We start from the raw sequence: 19,567 nt of genomic DNA, 5'->3' as shown, positions 1-19,567 counted from the left end.
TCTGTATTTTAGTGTTGTAGGTTGTGTTGTAAGTTATTGATGGCACATTAAATCCTCTTTCATGTGAAACTAGTGTCTCTGTGTCTTGTGTTCTTTCATTTCTTCTCCACTTGGTGGCGCTAAATCACCGCAATGACAGAATCAGTAAGTTAATGAAATGTTATTGTTATTGTGGCACATGCATATTTAATCAGCAGTTAGGGTTAGAACATTATAGTTCTGATGATTGATGATAATATGGAAAACATGAGTTCTCCTTTTACTGCATATGACCGTGTGTATAAATAGCAAACAGCGGTCCACTGTTGGTTAAACTGATGACCTTTAATCATGCTTTGAACTTCTGATGTGAATTGACACTTTCTCTGCATTATGTACACTTTAAACATTATGTTGTTGTTTTTTTCTGTTAGAGTAATATTTTAAATGTTTGTGGAACACTTCTAATTTACATCACAAGCAGTGTTCTATGAATTTGTTACCATTTTTTACGGAAGAGTTTAACATTTTAATTGGTTACTCTTAATTTCGATTGTCCACTTCTACTAACTGTAAGTAACTAAATGCCCACTAACTGTCATTAGAGCGTAATACTTATGTATTTGTGATTATAAGTTTAAGAGTATGATTATTTATAACACACAATGAACACCATATTAAATCTACATTGTTTACAGTATAATGGACTGATCATATCTTGACATTATTTCAGATCTGCACAGTATCTTACTACAGCTTGTGATGGTTAGATGTTGAGTGTTATTTGAGTGTTTCTGTGGAGCTAATGTTGATTAATTGATGTGAGCTTAATACTCATCTGGAAAAAAAAATGCAATGTTTTATATGGTTACATTTTATTTTGACTTTCCCCTTAATCAATCAACTATAAGCAACTTCGCCACTACATGCCAACTAACCCTCATTAGAGTTGTGATATGCTCAAGAATGGTTGAATCTAGTTTGGTAGAATAAGTTGACGTTCTTGCAAAGACACTTATAGTCAGTTTGTTGACCATCATATTAAAGTGTTATCATATATTTATAGTAACATACATACTATTACTCCAATGACCGCTAGATGACATGTAGTTGCAGAGTTACTTATCAACATCTGTCTAAAGGGTACCATCAAAATAATCGAACTGATATTACAGTAAAAATAGTTCAAAGCAAAGGTGTCATATTACACATTCATCTGATCGGAAATCTGATATTATGGCTGTTTCAGATAAATAATTATTATTATTATTAGTAGTAGTAGTAGTAGTACTTCTTATAAGTGGTATTTGACCACTTTAAGTAAAGTAGCGTCACAAAAATGGCAAGATATGAGACTTATAATACATTATAACTATGAGAAATATAATCAATTGTAAAAGTGGATGGAACATGTTCATTGTGTTATAATCATCATACTCTTAAAAGCTATAACCACAATGAGTAAAAGTTATAATATATTTAACCTGTTCTTATAATTATACATGAAATGATATAACACATTATAATTTATTTTTTATTTATTTTTTTATAATGCATTATGCATTCATTATAATGCCTTACAAATACCTTTATAATGCATTATAAATACAGGCTTCATAGAGAATGTTACCATAAGGTTTCCTGTAAATCGAACTCGAGCCAGAAGATAGACGTGCACAAGCTCATGAGTTTAATCTCATATTTCTGGCCCAGAATTAACAATACCAGTGAGAAAGAGACCAGCAGCCCTGAAGAAGAGGTGAGTTACATTTTACTTAAGAATAATGAAAATCACAAGCTTCATTTCAAACAAACTCGAAGATGGTAATTAATAGATGAACTCGTGTGTCAGTAATCAGATCTCTGATGGAACTCTTGTTCTTTTCTCCTCTGTTCTCATTTGAGTTTTTGTATTCTGACAAGAGGAACACAAAATTAGTAATGATTTTCCTGAATCGGTGCTGAATATATAATTATAACTTCATTCAGGGTTTGGCAGATGACATGATATACAGCCAGCCAAGTATGGTGATCCATATTCAGAATTCATGCTTTGCATTTAACTCATCCAAAGTGCACACACACACCCTGTGAACACACACCTGGAGCAGTGGGCATCATTTATGCTGCGGTCCGGTGTGTTGCTCAAGGGCTCCTCAGTCATGGTATTACTGGACTGAGACTGAAACCCACAACCCTAGGATTAGGAGTCAAACACTCTAACCACTAGGCCATGACTCCCCTCGACTGTTCGTCCTAATGCAGTTTCAGCATCAGCTGCATGTGTTGCTTGGTCAGGGGCCTGTACCTTCACTGAGTTCCTCACTATCCCTGTTTGAAATAAAAATAAGAATAACTTCAAACTTGAATTTGAGATTAATTTTGTTTTACACATTGAGGTCATGACTCACTTTTGCATTTCCATCATTTATAATTCTGCTACAGGTTTTATATCTGAAATGTTATTTCCGCCATAACCCACCTTTCCCTTGTCATTTCCACAACCCCATCAGATTTGAAAATGTCAGAAATACGAATGAAAGGTTTCAGTGGCTCAGTGTTCACCGTTTTTTTTTAGTGTTAACTTTAGTAAAATCTTAACAGTTGCATTTCAGAGAAATAAATCAATTTACACTTTGGAAAGATGCAAGTGTGATGTGTAACCCAATGTATTTATAACTACAAATATTTCAACATTTTTCAAAACATGTTTTTGATCGGTTGTGGAAATAATTTATTTTGCGATGTCGATCTCACAACCTTTCGATTGGGAGTCCAACTCTCTAACCATTAGGCCACGACTTCCCCATGGAGGAACGCCCATGGAGTGAAGTGAACGCCCTTGGACTTCTTGTCCAAGCTCTTGTTCTCTCCAGACTGGACTATTGTAATGCTCTCCTGGTTCTTCCTGCATGTACTGTCAAGCCTCTGCAAATGATCCAGAATGCAGCAGCAAGGGTTGTCTTCAATGAGCCAAAAAAAGCTCATGTTACTCCTCTCCTCATCAGGTTTCACTGGCTACCAGTAGCCGCTTGCATCTAATTCAAGGTACTGATGCTTGCCTACAAGACGACCACTGGCACGGCACCAACATACCTAAACTCACTGGTTAAATCCTATGTGCCCTCCAGAAGTTTGCGCTTTGCAACTGAACGATGCCTTGTGGTGCCATCCCAAAGAAGTTCAACATCACTCTCACTGACCTTTTCCTGGACTGTGCCCAGCTGCTGGAATGACCTCCCAATCTCAATTCATACAGCTGAGTCTTTACTCATTTTCAAGAAACATATAAAGGCTCATCTTTTTCGCCTGCACTTAACCAACTAACACTAGCACCTTTCCTTTTCTTGTCTTTTCATTTATCATACAAGAAAAAAGAAAAAAAAAAAAACCTGGCTATGCGTTCTATACTAGACTAACTGAGACTTGTCATGGCACTTGTATACTGTTGTTGTTCTCTTGTTGACCTGACTGCTTCTATTGTTCTCATTTGTAAGTCGCTTTGGATAAAAGCGTCTGCTAAATGATTAAATGTAAATGTAAATGTAAGAATTTCAACCACTCAGAAGGGGAGAGAACTAGAGTGCCCGAAAGGAAGAACTCTGCTAACCGTAGCCCTCAATGCTGAGGGGAGCGACGCTGTTTAGTGTTGTTTAGTGTTTTAGTAGAGACACACTGGTTGAGTGGAGCCCAATTTACTGTGAAGTGAAAAAGTGAACAACGTGCACACTTACCACTATATGGATTTCAGAAAGCACACAGATGCCTAGAGTGTGTACTTTACTTCCCAAGCATCAGCTCTGGGGAGCAGAGGATTTATCGGGATGACTCCCTTAACGAGAGGAAAACTACCAATCTACTACACTCAACTACAACTCATATAACTGCCAATGATGGAGCTCTAAAGAGTGGAGGCCTCAGCATGACGACTCTCTAGAATGAGTGGATATCTGACCACACTCAGCGGTAAAGACGGTTAGCAAGGCTCATAAAAAAGGAGCCTACATACCAATATTACTGTCTAAACGGAGCTACAGAGAGCGAAGGTTTCAGCAGAATGACTTTACTAAATGAGAGGAAACCTACACTCAATCATAGTTTTTAGGTCCTATAATTAACACCTCTGTTTTTTTTTTCAGAATTTAGAAGTAAGAAATTACTCATCATCCAGTTTTTTATATCGACTATGCATTCCATTAGTTTTTCAAATTGATGTGTTTCACCGGGCCGCGAAGAAATATAGAGCTGAGTATTATCAGCATAACAGTGAAAGCTAACACCATGTTTCCTGATGATATCTCCCTAGGGTAACATATAAAGCGTGAAGAGTAGCGGCCCTAGTACTGAGCCTTGAGGTACTCCATACTGCACTTGTGATCGATATGATACATCTTCATTCACTGCTACTTATGGCGGTCATATTAGTGTGATTTAAACCATGCTAATGCACTTCCATTAATGCCAACAAAGTGTTCAAGTCTATGTAAAAGAATGTTGTGGTCAATTGTGTCAAACGCAGCACTAAGATCCAATAAAACTAATAGAGAGATACACCCACGATCAGATGATAAGAGCAGATCATTTGTAACTCTAAGGAGAGCAGTCTCAGTACTATGATACGGTCTAAATCCTGACTGGAAATCCTTGCATATAATTTTTTTCTCTAACAAGGAATATAATTGTGAGGATACCACCTTTTCTAGTATCTTGGACAGAAAAGGGAGATTCGAGATCGGTCTATAATTAACTAGTTCTTTGGGGTCAAGTTGTGTTTTTTTTTGATGAGAGGCTTAATAACAGCCAGTTTGAAGGTTTTGGGGACATATCCTAATGACAATGAGGAATTAATAAAAGTCAGAAGAGGATCTATGACTTCTGGAAGCACCTCTTTTAGGAGCTTAGATGGTATAGGATCTAACATACATGTTGTTGGTTTAGATGATTTAACAAGTTTATACAATTCTTCCTCTCCTATAGTAGAGAATGAGTGGAACTGTTCCTCAGGGGTCTATAGTGCACTGTCTGATGCGATAATGTAGCTGACGGCTGAATGGTTAAAATTTTATCTCTAATAGTATCGATTTTAGAAGTAAAGTAGTTCATTTTGTTTTCCTCCAGCTGCACTCCATTTTTTGGGCTGCTCTCTTTAGGGTGCGAGTATGCTCATTATTTAAATGTCTTTATAAATCGCATTAATATCCTACATCGTATATATACAACATATATAACAATTTATATTAATATTTTAAGGCATTATATGTTTAACAGTGTCGCTTTGTCTGTTCCGCTTTTATTTTGAAAAAGCGCTGTTTTCTTTTTCGGATGTTTTTTTTGTGACGCTAAACTTCCGCTATTCTCTCGTCACAATGTGGTGTTCACATATCGTCGGAAGAACGGTAAAAACACTTAAACACTGAAGTTATTTATCATGTTCATCCATTTGAATCTTGTAAAGAAAGAGTTTACATTGTAATTTACTTTATTATTTTTGAATTGCTCGTACATGTTATTTTTAAGAGCTCCGAACTGTGAGGGTGTGCCAAGCTAGAGCACAAGGTAGCTGATGGCAGAAACTCTTTGATTAGCGCCCTTGGAAAAGCGGAATGAGGTATGAAAGAAAATATGTGGAGTTTCTATTATTATCAAAAGGGATATTGTTTAAGGAAAAAAAGAGAATGTCAGTACTTCATTTGTTTATGGGTTTATTGCACATGTCATCAATATAAAACGTAAATTCTTTCTTCAATTATAATATATTCTGTTTAATTTAAAAGAAGATATTTCATTTGTCATAAAGGCTTAAACACATTTCATATTTCATATTGGTCATTTGTTAAAATAATTTATATTGGGTGTAAACATGATTAATATGTGAAGATGATTTATATGCAAATTATTTGTGAAACTACATGGAAGCATTTTGTATTTCTGTTTATTCTGTAGTTTTCACGTCGTCCAGGTGCATGGTGCTCGTTGAGAGGAAGTAATAAATTGACACCCGTTTTAAACTCTCTGCATCTTGATCAATCTATATCCGAGGGGCCGCTACACATTATACCATGGTGTCAAACTGTTTTCCTTAACTTTCCTTAAGCGTAAAGGAGCAACTGTATTTAAAGTGCTAGAAAAGAGAGAGTCCATAGTTTCTGTTACATCATCAAGTTGTTCTGAGGTTTTGCATATGCTAAGGAATTTGGATACATCAGGAAGATAACTTAAAAAGCAGTCTTTTGTGGTAGAAGTGATGGTTCTTCCATACTTGTAACAAGAAGTAGAATTTACAATTTTGGCTATATGAAGTTTGCACAGAACTAAATAATGATCTGAGATATCATCACTTGGCTGAATAATTTCAACACTATCAACATCAATTCCATGTGACAGTATTAAATCTAGAGTATGATTTCGACAATGAGTAGGTCCTAAAACATGTTGTCTAACACCAATAGAGTTCAGAATGTCTATAAATGCTGATCCCAATGCATCTTTTTCATTATCAACATGGATATTAAAATCACCAACTATTAAGACTTTATCTGCAGCCAGAACTAACTCGGATGTAAAATCACCAAACTCTTTAATAAAGTCTGTATGGTGCCCTGGTGGCCTGTATACAGTAGCCAGTACAAACATAACAGGGGATTTATCATTAACATTGGTTTCTCTGGATAATGTTATATGAAGCACCATTACTTCAAACGAGTTATACTTGAAGCCTGCCCTCTGAGAAATCCTGAAAACGTTGTTATAAATTGAAGCAACACCTCCCCCTTTGCCTTTTAGACGCGGCTCATGTTTATAACAGTAATCTTGGGGGGTGGACTCATTTAAAATAATGTGATCATCAGGTTTTAGCCAAGTTTCTGTCAAACAGAGCACATCTATATTATGATCAGTTATCATATTATTTACAAAAAGTGTTTTCGTAGAAAAGGGATATGATATTCAATAAGCCAAGCTTTATCATTTGTTTATCCATATTGCATCTGTTTTTTATTTGTTGAACCTCAATTAAATTGTTAACCTTAACTTGGTTTGGACGTTTTTTGTATTTTCTAGTTCGGGGAACAGACACAGTCTCTATAGTGTGATATCTAGGTGAAAGAGTCTCTATGTGCTGAGAATTAACTGACCTCTGTGACGGGAGGCAGCTAGCAGACGGTCGGTTTAGCCAGTCTGTCTGCTTCCTGACCTGGGCCCCAGTTAGTCAAGTATAAACACTAAGACTATGTGCCATATTTCTAGACAGAAGAGTGGCGCCACCCCAGGAGGGATGAAGACCATCTCTTTTAAACAGGTCAGGTCTGCCCCAAAAGCTTGTACAATTGTCTATAAACCTATGTTATTCAGTGGGCACCACCAGACAAACAGCCATTGATTGATTTCAATCTGCTATGCATCTCGTCACCACGGTAAGCAGGGAGGGTCACAAAATGAACAAGAGCGATTATCGTAATGTACAAGGCAATAATACGAACTATTAAGATTCTGTATTCCCAGACAGCAATATAGTGTTGGCCCAGATCAGGCCCACGTGAAATCCATGTGGGCCAGATGTGGGCTGGATCTGGGCTGAAACTGTTTGCTGTCTGGGTTGGGTCTGGGCTATATAAGGCTCAGGTGTGGATTCTTGTTTACTTAAGGCTGAGAATTGGTACCAATAACAAAACCTGTTTTGGCCCTGTTTCAGGGCCACCTAAGGTTGATTAACTGGCTGAGATTCAGGCCGTTTATGGCCCATGTGTGGCCCTAGTCTTTAATCCAGTTCTGGGCCACTTCAGGGCCATCAGTCTTTGCGGTACTTGGGCAGAGGGAAAAGTGATTGTGTGGCCCAGATCTGGGCCAGAAGACATTTGCTATGTGGGGTAGTGACTGATTAGATGCAATATGGATTACATAATCAGATTCCAAAAATTAAGTACTTGTAATTAGATTATATAACATTTTAAAATAGTCATAATTAGTCTACAATTAAAAATAGCCAACTACTGACATACATTCAGAAGGTCTTCTCCAGACATTTAAAAAGTGACTGTAAATGCAGAACAGTAACATTAAAATGATTTCTTAACATTTCAACATTGCATACACTACTGAAGAAAGCATACATTATTATTTGAATTATCACCCAGTGGGTCATTTAACCATGTATTACAATTTCTTTGGAGAGCTTTGGTCTTTAAAACACATAAAAATTAGTTTAAAACCCATAATATCCATATACCTAAAATGTGGAATTTAATGTATTACATTACAAATACCATTTTTGTCATGTAATTTGGAATCAGTAACAGTAAAAATACAGTTTGTAAGTAATATACCCAGCACTGCATTGATGATATTAAATAGTCATTCCTGTGATTCTGTAATAATATAGTCAAACTATTAAAACTGCCTTTGCTGTAGCCACTAAACTTGAACATGATTTTCAGCAGTGCTGGTCTGAAACAGAGTGTTTGCTTTGAGAGGCTCGGTGGACTTTAATGAATTAGTGAATTGTGTCTTGGCTGGGAATTGAAGGGCTGTGTGTTCAATCCACACAAAGGATGTGATGTTTCTCCATCAAGTCCTTTAGTAAACACTTAACACTGCAGGACTGCACCTACGTACATGAACTGTGAGCAGCTTTGGGTTTACGACTGTGAAAACATTAATTCAATTACAGAGGAACATTTTAGTTCAGTTATCAGTGTCCAGTGTGGTGATAATTATTGATACTGTATCTATACCTACTGTAACTTACGTTGATCTATTCAAATCAACAACAACAATCATTTTGTATTACACAAACACAAAACACACAATTTTGCATTACAGTAATGAGAATGAAGATTTATTGTTAAATTTTTATTTGTCAATTAAATTGGTGCCATATAAATGTTGGTGGTTTTGGGTTGGTTTATGTATTTTATTTTGGATAGATGACATTTAGACACCCAGATGAGTTTATTTTATGTTTGTTTTAGTGTTAGACAGAGTGTTTCACTTCTCGGTGAGAGAGTGACATGCTTGAGTGAGGTTCTATCTGTCACACACAAATGAACACACACACACACGCACACACACAGACATGTTTGTTTTTGTGAAAAGTGTGTTCAACCCATAGACGTAATGGTTTTTATACTGTACAAACTGTATATTCTATGGCCCTACACCAACACCTACACCTAACCCTAACCCTCACAGGAAACTTTGTGCATTTTTACTTTCTCAAAAAAAAAAAAACTCATTCTCACATGGGTTATGTCCTCATACAGTAAGTCACCCTCTCCTTGTAATACCTGATGTGTCACAAAAACAAGAGCACACTCACATACACACACGCACTCAAGCACACACACAAGCACACACACACACACACTTGCTTGCGGTTGTCCATCGAATCCGATGATGACGTCCACTTCTGTCTTTTAACGGTGAGTTTTCTGATGGCTGAATAATCCGATCCTGGATCCACAGGTTCTATTGCAGGTGGGGCATATATACATGCTATCGGTGTTACTGGTATTTATGGGTGTGTTTCTCCTGAGCCTTCTTTGTTGTCCCTTACTTCCTTTCCTCCTCCAGTGCTTGGGTCCCATCTAGACACTGCTGCCACCAGGTGTTACGGTCAGCAGCCATGTTCTCCAAGTCCCCAGGTTTTATTTTGCACCTCTTAAGCACTGTTTTTATTTGGTCTTTAAAGCATTTCTTCTGGCCTCCAGCAGAGCGCTGGCCTAGTTGTAGCTGGCCATATAGCACTCTGCAGGGCAGACGATTGTAGGGCATTCTTATGACATGTCCCAGCCAGCGCAGTTGGTGCTGGGTGATTGTGGGCTCAATACTCTTGCAGCCTGCTCTCCTCAGGATCTCAGTGTGAGGCACTCTGTCACACCAAGTGATTCCCAGGATGCGCTGGAGACAGCAGATGTGGAAGTGTTCCAGGGACTTGATGTGGCGGCTGTAAGTAACCCATGCTTCACAGCTGTAGAGGAGGGTGGCAATGCAGACTGCTTGGTAGATGCATATTTTTGTGTTGAGATGAAGGTTCTTGTTCTGAAAAACCTGCCGCAGGAGTCTCCCAAAGGCAGCTGATGCTTATTTGATTCTGTTCTGGACCTCATTGTCAATGCTATTGTCTTCAGAGATAATAATCCCAAGGTATTTGAATGATGGCACAATTGATAGTTTTTCATGTGCAACATAGAAGATGGGTGGTGCGGGTGGGATGTTGGCACTCCACTGGCAGATTAACACTGTTTTGGCGAAGTGAATGTTCATCCCCATCCTGCTATACACCCTCACTGCTGCATCTTGGACAGACTGGAGGTCTTGTGGAGAGTGAGATATGAGAGCGCAGTCATCTGCATACTGCAGCTCAAGTATCCTCACTCTGTGCAGTTTGGTGGTTGATTGCAGTCTCTTGATATTAAATAGGTTACCATCCAGCCTGTATGCTACTGTCACTCCACTGTTGTCTTGTATTTCCTTGTGGAGAAGCTGGGTGACACAAATGAGGAAGATGTTAAAAAGCACTGGTGCCAGTACACACCCCTACCTTACCCCTGTGCGCACAGGGACAGGGCTAGACTGTTGACCTCCTATTGTCACCCTAGCAGTCATTACATCATGAAACTGATGGAGGATGTTGACAAACTTAGTGGGGCATCCAAACCGGAGGAGGACTTACCACAAGAGATCTCTCTGCACAGTGTCGAAGGCTTTGGAGAGGTCGACAAAAGCCATAAACTGGTCTTTATGTTGCTCCCTGCACTTTTCCTGAAGTTGCCGGGTTGTAAAGACCATATCGACTGTGCTCCTGTTCTTTCTAAACCCACACTGTGGCTCGGGTAGCATAGACTCTGTGATGTTATTGATCAGTCTTTGTAACATCACCTTAGCCAGGACCTTGCCTGCAACAGCAAGAAGTGATATGCCCCTATGGTTGTCACAAATGGCCCTATCCCCTTTGCTCTTATATTACAATACTAGCATCTCTCCATGGCTGTGGGATGCTTTCTTCATCCCAGGCCTTGGTGATGTAATGATGTAGTGTTCTTGTGCCGAGATACCCTCCCTGTTTTAGCAGTTCTGCAGGAATATTGTCAGAGCCAGGAGACTTTCTTGAGGACCTTGGTCATGATCATGCGATGATCTGTCCAGCATTCTGCACCTCACATGGCCCGGGTTATGAGAACGTCTCTGAGGTCACAACGTCTCACGATGACAGTATCAATCAGGTGCCAATGTTTGGAATGTGGATGCATCCATGATGTTTTGTATTTGGTCTTTTGCTGGAAGATGGTGTAGGTTATGGTCAGGTTGTGCTCAGAGCAGAGGGTAAGTAACCTCATGCCATTTGAGTTGGCCTGACCAATCCCATGCCTACCAAATACTCCTTTCCATATCCCACTGTTCTGCCCAACATGAGCATTGAAGTCTCCAAGCAGGAGGATCTTGTCGTTCTTGGGTATCTGGTGGAGAACCTCATCCAGTGTTTGGTAAAAAGAGTCTTTAGACTCACTGTCAGATGGTAGAGTTGGAGCATACACATTTAGAAGTGTGGCATAGCGGTTATTCACCAGGGGGATATGGAGGGTCATCAGTCTTTCACTGATGCCCACAGGAGTTTCAGTGAGTCTTGGCAGTAGTGTGTTCTTAATTGCCAGTCCCACACCATGCAGATGTTGTCCACCTGTGGGATAGCCTTTCCAGTAGAAGGTGTAACCCATTCCCTCCTCTGTTAGAGACCCCTCATCAAGGAGCCTGGTTTCACTCAGGGCAGCAATGTCGATATCATAGCGGTGGAGCTCGGCTGCAACCAGTGCTGTTCTTCTATGGGGTCTTTCAGATCTGCCATAGGAGTCCAGGAGAGTTCTTATGTTCCATGTTTCCAGTTTAAGGTTGTAGGATTTGTTTCTTTTGTTCGACCGCAGAAGTGGAATGACCCGACAGTTGCGGTATCCTGTCCAGGTATGAGTTGAGTGGGCATTTTTTAGGCCACCTTTTCTACACCCTTCCTCAACTTGAGGTGAGCAGTGCGGTCCCTTAATAGGGCTGCTCAGTCGCACTGGGGTCTTGCGAGAACAGCTGCCACTCAACCCCGGCTGTTAGCGACTAATACCCTGTGCCGCTGACGTGCAGGGCTCTGACTAAGAGCTCCCAGGCTATTCAAACCTGCCCCCGGCGTCAGACTTCAACCAGATGTAGATCCAGGTAATATTCAACCCCCCAATTTTTAAAGTGCTTTAGGGGTTGCGCTCTCTCCAGTAGCACTATCTTCACCATGATGAGGTAGGTCTGTAGGTCTGGTAGCATGGGTAAGCCCAGGATGACCAGCTCCCCATCCTGGCTGCAGGAGGCTGCCGGTACCTAGCTCTGTTTAGGCCCACCTATTGCGCACCACCAGCACATTGCTTTTCTGTTGGGGTGTGCTCCCTTAGCCTTGCCTGGAGAGGCTTACCCACAAGGCAGTGGGGCTATTTACCCAAAGCTGGGGCAGTGGTTGACGGGCGTCAGGGCATGTCCACCCTGTGGTGGGCCTGCACACAACATCTCTGGGGCCCAATGCTGCTCCGAGATCCCCTGCAGTTCAGCATGGGACTGCGAGGTACCCAGTTACCATGTGTGGCCACGAAGAGGCACTGCAAGAGTCTTGGTGGTGGAGAGGCTGTGTACTGGCGGAAGGAGACTTACACACTCGGCTCCTCTTTTCACCCCTATAAGGGGGCTAGCCAGCGGCGGTAGCTAAAAAAGCAGAAAGTTGCAAGCAGCGTGCAGCATAAAGCATGCACTAACTACAAACACCTCCAACTCCACACTACTGCACTAGACGCTTCACACACACCCTGTGCCAGGAAAGCACACACACACACACTCAAGCACACACACACACACACACACACACATGCACGCAGCAGAGAGTGCCAGCATGACCCTCGTGTGTGAGTGTGGTATATTAGCCAACTCTGAGAGGTCAGCGCTCCTCTCTTTTATAATTTCTGGATTTTTGCTTGAACTGAAGCTCATTTTGGATCTCTGATTGAATGGCCCGTTCTCACTGAAGTCTGGATCTAGGTAGTATTATTTTTGAATGCTGAAGACAGACGTCGCTACCTGAACTGGTGTTTTCAACGTTTTGATGATCTCATTAAGTTCAGGTTCCATTTTGAGACAGCGCTGACAGCTCATCATTGTAACGTATGCCATCAAATTACTTGTACAAACTAGTGTTGCATTGAGCAGTAGATAAAGTTAATAAAGTGAAAAACAAACAAACAAATCTGGTTCATTTGTCCTGTATTTTAGTTTCAGTGAAACACAGATTAAAATATTAAGCCTTATAGGGGTCCCTTAAAGGGACAGTTCACCCAAAAAGGAAAATTCTGTCATCATTTACTCATCCTTAAGCTGACAGTTACTGATAACCACTGAATTTCATAGTATTTCTTTTTTATACTACAAAAGTCAATGGCTACTGTCAGTTAGGTTTCTTTTGTGTTAAACAGAAGAAAGAATCTCATACACATTTGGAACGACGTGAAGGTGAGTAAATAAATGATTACCAAATTTTCATTTTTGGGTGAACTGTCCCTTAATGTTTAAAATGAGGTATGAGATTATACACTTATACACTATACACATCTGGAAAGTAGTAAAAGCATGATTGAAAAAAAAAAAATCCATACAATAATATGATCTTCTAACTGTTTTTCTTCGGAGATTGATTTCCCAGCTCTGTATCTCTGTAGCTCTGCTCTGTTTCTTCTTTGACATCAACTCTCTGCAGGTGGGTTGGCCATATTTCATTATGTCTGTCTGGATGACTACGTCTTGTATACATTTTTCTGAAAAATCCTGTCATATGCACACAAACTGCCAGTCACCACTTACAAGCTACTACTAAATATTGTAGAAACGCAATGTTCTGTAAAGTTGCTTTGTAATGATTTGTGTTGTAAAAAGCGCTATACAAATAAACTTGAATTTAATTGAACTGAACAATTGCTAGTTGGAACTTGAACAATCTGTTGTAAGCCACTTGAACTCACATTCGGACGTTTCTTTTGAAAAGTTCATTCTAATTTATAAATTGAGTTTATTAGTTGACACCCAGTTAGAGTAAGGTCAATTTATCAGCACATGCTCATTTAAAATTTGTCATGATAACCGGCTGCGACAGGGTTTCCAATGATTTTCACAGGAGCTCCCTTCGAAGGTTTGAGTCCGCCATCTTGTTACGATGCCAGCGGTAACTTTCCCTGATGTCTTTGTCGAAGAGTGAAACATTCCTTCTAATTCTAGTTCAGATAATTCAGAAAGTTTAGATAATTTGGCTTTTTCAGCTGAGAATTTACACATTTTTGAATTAATACTTAGGCACTATACAACTGTTTATCGGTCATCTTTGGCAATATTGCATTATTTGTAAGGTCTCAGCAACGCTACAACAAATGAAACTTCTCATTTTCCAGTTTACGAAAACCTTTGAGTTTCAAATACCAAAAAATCTATTTTCTTGAAACTACACAAAAATCCTTGTCAGACCAACAAAATTCAATCAATCACCATTATTTATATAGCGCTTTAAACAAAATACATTGTGTCAAAGCACTGAACAACATTCATTAGGAAAACGGTGTCTCAATAATGCAAAGTGATAGTTAAAGGCAGTTCATCAATGAATTCAGTGATGTCATCTCTGTTCAGTTGAAATAGTGTCTGTGCATTTATTTGCAATCAAGTCAATGATATCGCTGTAGATGAAGTGACCCCAACTAAGCAAGCCAGAGGCTTACTTACAAGCTAACACCATGTTTACCCCAAATTAACCCAAATGTTGCCCCAAATAGTCAAACACAGTTGTCTGAGCAAAGAATTTCATACTGTTGAAATTTTAAGACTTTGTGAGTTCCCAGCATGCATTGCAGCATGAATAAATTATGCAGTTACTGTTATAGCATTATTGTTTTGTTTTTTGCTGACTTAATTTCAACTTTTTTATTATTGATATCATTAATTTTTTATCATCACTTATTGATTTATCAGTTACTTGTTGTACTGTGATGTAAAGAGCTCATCTTTTTAATGTGTTGGTTGTCACCGTTCTTGAGGTTTGTGTGTCTGGTATTGAGGACTAGAGTATTTTGAACTGGTAATGTCTATAATCTGGATATAATAGTCTTGTAAGTTGACTTACAATCAAAGACAATGTCGTCTGCTTTTTGATTTATTATGGTTTTTTGCTTTCGTTATTTGAAAACAAATGTAATTTTTTATAGTGTGGCGACTTTTAAAAAAATATTTTTCTGGTTTCCAGAAAATGTTGAAAAAAAAAAGGTTCAGACTTGAAAGTTCCAGTAAGTTAAAAAGTAAAAAAAAAAAAAATAGCTGATGCAACTTAATAATTGCAGTTCTTCAAAACTTATAAAATTAAGTTGATATCTTCAACTCAAAAATTCTGTGCAGTCGGTTGCCTTGAAAATTTGAGTTAAACTAACTTTTTATTTTTTACAGTGTACTTTTATTGTGTTTCTTCAAAGATGGTCATGGATATATATATACTAGTTACATGTAACGGCGTAATTTAATTACAAAATTTGTGTAACTGTAATTAGTTACATTTACTACTAAAAAAATTAGTAATTAAATTACAGTTACTTATGAAATTTTTAATGATTACAAAGGGGATTACATCTGAATATTTACACACATCCACATACAGATACATACATACATAACTGATTTCTTTCTCAAATTGCACTGACTATTCTGAGACATACCGCCCTAATAATTTCCGGGATGCGGAAGCACATTCTGGTTCGTAGAATCCAGTCATAAAAACGGAATGCCTAACGCGGACGGAATATGCCACATTTTGGATGACTAAATCAAAAGTAGGTCAGTACACTTGATTCAAAAAATGAAATGGACTAGTGTCTGTGAATATTAAGCCCCAAAAATGAAAAAAAAAAAATATGACTTGCACATTATGCGTGTTGAGAATCAGGCGCAGACACCGGGACACTGGGAGAACCGGGACAATTCCCGGTGGCCTGGCAGATGATTCGGCCCTCTATTTTAATATTGTTATTATATAATTGGACGCCGAATGTACTAAAACGATCATTTGTGAATCTGCCATTTGATAATTAAATCTCTAATAAGTCATGAAGCAGAACTACTGTTCAGGGTTTCAGGTCAGTTTCATCTGTAAAGATGCTTTTTTTGTCTTTGTTGATGAGCACGTTGCTCATCAGTCATCACTCAAAATATATAAAGGACATCATTATTATCTGTTGTAATGTTACAGTATTTAGCTGAAATTTTTTTTTTTTTTTTTTGTAAGTTTAAGGGGAGCTACGACAGACAACAACACAACCCTTACGGAAATTAACATTTGAATATTTAACTATAAATCCGGAGAAAATGGTTACTATTGTTTAACTGTGGTAACCAAAAATGTACAATTATTTTACAAATGTATTTATCTAAAAATAAATACAAATCCATTTGCAAAAAAACAAAACAAGGTTATTGTACTTTTATATAGGCTAATAAAAGCATGGTTAATTTTTGTAAGGGAAAAACATGACTCGTGTACAGTATTATGATTTTTCTATAAAGATATTGTAGTATTGTAGAGTATCGTATTGTAAAGTATAGTTTTGTTCAATCTTGAGTATTAAAGTAATGAGAGAGATGGATAACGGGGCAAAATAAAGAGACTGAAGAGAAAAATGGAAGTGAAGGTGCAGTTCAGGAGAGAACTTTTAATTATTTTGCATGTCCCCAAATTAAAGATTTAAACCTTTTTTGTATGTCAGGTCCATAAAAAAAATAGCTTTGTCCATGAATTAGTTTGTATGAGTTTAAATTTTCCAGTCTGAATTTTTTCCCAGTCTGCCCCTCCTGTAAATTAATGGCAAAGACATGGTTTCATTTACTACACGTAGGCCTTGGGAAGCTCGCAGTGTTTTCAACCTCTGCCGCCTCAATATAGGAGTACACGAGCACATACACATAATCTCCAGAACTGCTCTGTGTCACTTCATGTGCATTTTACTTATTTGGAGAAAACTATCATCATATACAAAGAGACAGCAGTTTTTTAAAAAAGTTTATTATACAGAATATGACACATGCTTATTAGATAACTGTATTTGAGTTGATGTATATGCTTTTATTTATTATTCTTTCATTTTCACAAATTTAGAAAAGTAATCAAAAAGTACTCAAAAGTAATTAGTTACATTACTTTAATAAAGTAATTGAAAAAGTTACACTTTTTTTTTACTTTTTTCACTATTACATTTTTAAACAGGGTAACTTGTAATCTGTAACCTATTACGTGTGTGTGTGTGTGTGTGTGTGTGTGTGTATAGTATATATAAAAGTTTTCAACACTTTTAACGTGATGCCAATACTGAAACTGCATTAATTCTCTTGATTTGGATGTAAAAGTTTAGCTTTACTGCAGCCAAACTCTTTGCACAGATATTTTTTTTATTTTATTTTATTTAAATTTTCGAGTGTGATTAGATCTGATCTGAATATGTGGGCTTGAACCTGCAGCGTCGTGGTGTGAAAGATGTTCCAGTCACACTGTAAAAAGATGCTTTATCTTGAAAAGTAAAGAGATGTTGAGAGGAGATGGTGAGATACTGCAGGCACGTCAGACACTGCTTCTGCCAACAGATCACCAGCGATACGACTCCAGAGCTCCAGATGGGTTTGAGTTTGATCTGTTACGATATAACAGAAGGAGATCTATGTTTGTCAGAGAGGGAAACTCAAACAAAACACATTTTCAAATATATACTGTGATCAAATGGCAGATATGAACAGGATGTTCAGCATTAAGACACTATTCAGAATTTAACATTTCAAATTGTGCAAATATCTCTGCTTATATCCAAATGAACAGAACAATATCTGCAAATACATTTAAATCTTGAACAAATTTACTTTTCCCATTCGAGAAGAAGAATAGAGCGCTTCTCATAAACATTCAGTGTGTCTTGTTTTCAGTCACAGATAAAGACATCATTCCCACAGATCTACATTAACTTTAAAATCATCAAAGTAAACGAGAATGAATTTGGAGATTGATATCTGAGCCGTAGAGACCAAACGCTTCATATATATATACTCATATATATACTCATATATATATATATATATATATATATATATATATATATATATATAGTAGATGAACTTTGGGGAGGTTTAGCACCGCTGATGCAACAGATTTGGGGATAAACTGTGAAATGCCTCTTATGTGAATTACATGGTAATTCTTGGTTACATGGTTACTTGAGAAGTGATTACATGGTAAATCACAGTAAATCCACACTTCTGCGTTTAAATAACTCATTATTATTTTACAGTGCCTCCTGAAGGCAGATTAAACCTCAATACAAACAGCACAGAACTGGGTTATCAAGTGAGATCAGGGTAAATGCAGTGTAAATCACATGACTTTACCACATCACAGCTTTATTGTCAGTGTTTTTAGGATCTTTGCCTCTTTGGAGTTTTAGAAAAGCAAGCTTTGAAGTCTTTGTGTTCCCCGTTTTGTTCTTCTCAATGTAATAGAAAACAGGTTGTGATTTGAATCAGAGCCACATAAGGGTCTTTTATTAACAATATTAAGCAAACTATGTGGCCAATGAAGTTACAGTGAGCCTGACAACCAGGCCTAAGAAATAATACTACATTTTTGTAGATATTAAGTGTGATCTTTAAAGAATGACCTCATACGGTAAAGTGAATAAGATACGAAGAATAAGTTGTTGTTGTTTGAAAGGACGTTAACGTTTCATTTGACTTCTGAATATATAATTTATGTTCTTACACCATCATTCTTGTCTCTTTCTCTGTACAAATTGTGAGTAAAAAATGAATAGAATAATTTACAAATCTCTTAAATTTATATTTATTCACAATAGAATATAGATAACATATCAAATGTTGAAAGTGAGACATTTTGAAATGTCATGCCAAATATTGGCTCATTTTCATGATTTAAATATTAATCATTTCATGATTTCATGAATGATACTGTAATGGAAATCACAACATGGGCTCAGGAATACTTCCAGAAAACATTGTCATGAACACAATCCACCGTGTCATTCTCTGTTGCCGGCTAAAACTCTATAGGTCAAGAAAGAAGCCATATCTAAACATGATCCAGAAGCGCAGGTGTTTTCTCTGGGCCAAGGCTCATTTAAAATGGACTGTGGCAGAGTGGAAAACTGTTCTGTGGTCAGACGAATCAAGATTTGAAGTTCTTTTTTGAAAACTGGGATGCCATGTCATCCAGACTAAAGAGGGCAAGGACAACCCAAGTTGTTATCGTTGCTCAGTTCAGAAGCTGCATCTCTGATGGTGTGGGGTTCATGAGTGTGTGTGTGGGCAGCTTACACATCTGGAAAGATGAGCTCCATCAATGCTGAAAGATATATCCAAGTTCTAGAACAACATATGCTCACATCCAGACCTAGTCTCTTTCAGGGAAGACCTTGCATTTTCCGACATGACAATGCCAGACCACATACTGCATCAATTACAACATCATGTCTGTGTAGAAGAAGGATCCGGG

The 19,567-nt window shown here is 38.0% G+C and overlaps 1 protein-coding gene and 1 pseudogene across 1 annotated transcript in view; one reads left to right on the top strand and one right to left on the bottom strand.

Moving 5' to 3' along the window:
- Positions 1-74, top strand: part of dctn6 (dynactin subunit 6) — a 6,498-nt gene extending 6,424 nt beyond the window's left edge. Inside the window, exon 7 of the mRNA XM_026214890.1 lies at positions 1-74. This exon is cut by the window's left edge and continues 155 nt beyond it. The gene's annotated coding sequence lies outside the window, so the exon portion shown is untranslated.
- A 9,982-nt stretch (positions 75-10,056) lies between these two features.
- LOC113052364 (uncharacterized) lies at positions 10,057-12,305 on the bottom strand (annotated as a pseudogene).
- Positions 12,306-19,567: the final 7,262 nt, after the last annotated feature.

This window comes from Carassius auratus, chromosome 32, assembly GCF_003368295.1.
Source record: "Carassius auratus strain Wakin chromosome 32, ASM336829v1, whole genome shotgun sequence".
NCBI lineage: Eukaryota > Metazoa > Chordata > Actinopteri > Cypriniformes > Cyprinidae > Carassius > Carassius auratus.
This window is presented reverse-complemented; position numbering and strand designations above follow the sequence as displayed.